Source organism: Echinops telfairi, unplaced genomic scaffold (genome assembly GCF_000313985.2).
Source record: "Echinops telfairi isolate 266 unplaced genomic scaffold, ASM31398v2 ScPeMD7_10;HRSCAF=50, whole genome shotgun sequence".
Taxonomy (NCBI): Eukaryota; Metazoa; Chordata; class Mammalia; order Afrosoricida; family Tenrecidae; genus Echinops; species Echinops telfairi.
Window position 1 is genome coordinate 4,482,811 of NW_022103907.1, and position 2,545 is coordinate 4,485,355.

A 2,545-nucleotide genomic window follows, 5' to 3' on the forward strand; every position below is an offset into this window, starting at 1 on the left:
ATACTGATCCTCTCCTCATTTGTATCAGGAGACAAATAGTTCATAGCTACACATGCAGCTCATCCAGAAGGAGGACTTGGTGTGCGCATCTCCCTGGGCATGACCATGCGCTCACCTGCACAGGTCCCTCACAGTTGCAACCTAAGGGGGAGTTTAGGGTTGTTGTTGTTTTGTTGTTGTTGTTTTTAAATAATTCAAGGGAGTTTTATAAACTGCCTCACCTCCTTTCCAGATTGAGAAAAAAAATGGTGAGTATAAATTGCTTAATAGTGAATACCTATGAGGGCTAAGCTTTCAACCCTCCGTGGCTCAGTTTTCCTCTCTGGGGAACATTTTATCTTCCCTTTCTGAATTCCTGTGGGGACCACATGCTACTGTGTTAGTGCTGACCCTTTGGAAACAGTGATGTGTGTGCTATGAAAACAGAGGCTGATGATTCAGGGGATGGTGGAGATATTTTCAATTGATAGTTAATATCCTGTAAGGTTTTTATATATGAGCAAGGACCAATGGTGCTGAAGGAAGACATTTAAGTGGCGCTGACTAATAAGACTCCAGTGATTGGTGGAATACCAATGGAAATGTTTCAGCAAGCTGATGAAGCTCTGGAAGCACTCACTCATCTATGCTAGGAAATTTGGAAGACAGTTACATGGCCAGCTAACTGGAAGAGATCCATATCTGGGCACATTCCAAAGAAGGGTGAGCCAACAGGATGCTCAAATTATATAACGATATCACTGATAGTGTATACAACTAAAATTTTGCTGAAGATCATCCAACAACAGTTGGAGCAGTACGTTGACAAAGAACTACCAGAAGTTCAGGCTGGATTCAGAACAGGACATGAAACACGGGATATCATTGCTGATCTCAGATGGATCTTGGCTCAAAGCAGAGAATACCAGAAAAGTGTTTACTTGTGTTTCATTGACTATGCAAAGGCATGTGTGGACCATATTAAAGTATAGGTAACTTTGAGAAGAAATGGAATTCCGGATCACTTCATTGTGCTCATGAGAAACTTGTACATGGATCAAGAAGCAGTCATGCAAACAGAGCTAAGGAATGTTGCATGGTTTAATATCAGGAAAGATATGAATCAGGGTTGTATCGCTACACTTGTTCTATCTGTATGCTGTTCAAATAATCAGAGAAGCTGAATTATCTGAAGAAGAATGTGGCATCAGGACTGGAGGAAGGCTTATTAACAACCTGTGATATGCAAATGACACACCCCTAATTGCTGAAAGTGAGGAGGACTTGAAGCATTTACTAATAAAGATCAAGGATTGCAGCCTTCAATAAGTATTACAACTCAATATAAAGAAAATCCAAATCCTCACAACTGGACCAGTAGGTAACATCATGATAAATGGAGTAACGATTGAAGTTGTCAGGAATTTTGTCTGGCTTGGATCTGCAATCAATGCTCATACAGCAGTCAAGTTCTGCTGCACAAGACCTTTATAGAAAAGCAAGGGTGTTAGTTTCAGGACTAAGATGCACCTGACCCAAGCCAAGGTATTTCCCATCACTTCATATGCATGTTAAAGTTGGACATTGAATAAAGGATAGCCAAGAAGAATCAGTGCATTTGAATTGTGGTGCTGAAAAAGAATATCGCAAGTACCATAGACTGCTTAAAGGACGAACCAATCTGTATTGGAAAAATTATGGCCAGAGTGCTCCTCAGAAGCAAGGACCACAAGACTCTGTCTTATACACTTTGGACATATTATCAAGAGAAACCAGTCCCTGGAGTAGGCCATCATGCTTGGTCAAGGGAAGGGAAGCCCAAAAGAGGAAGTCCCTCGACATGATTTGACACCTTGGCTGCACCAATGGGCTCAGTCACAGGAACAATGGTGGGATGACCTGGGCTTTCCTCTCTACAACATTGGACCTTTGTGTCCTGCTCCCGCTCACGTCTAGGGGTGAGATTATCCAGCCACTGGAGAGCATTATGAGTGAGAGAGCCACATCCCAGCAACAGGTGTGGTGATAATAATGTGACAAGAAAAAGATATCCTTTCCTGTTTATAAACTACCTGAGCCCATAATTTCATAATTTCCCAATAGGCTTATTTTTAGTGTAGACTCCCCTTTCCTTGTGTTCATTCAGGATGATGCATTTGGGGGTGTTATGGGCTACTAAATATGTAAGCAAATACATTAGACCCTTGACCTACATTGCTTCATGTTATCTTCAATAAAATACTGTGAAGTGTCATTTTTTTTCAAAATAATTTTATTGAGAGCTAATATAGGTATCATATCATTCCATACTTCCATAACATCAAGCAGTATTATAAAATTGCTACCACAATCAGTTTCAGAACATTCTTTTCCTTCTTCAACTCCTTGACATTAGCTCATTATTTTGGTTTTGGTTTTTTTTTAATCATTTTATTAGGGGCTCATACAACTCTTACCATAATCCATACATACATCAATTGTGTAAATCACATTTGTACATTCATTGCCCTCATCATTCTCAAAACATTTGCTCTCCACTTAAGCCCCTGGCATCAGCCCCTCATTT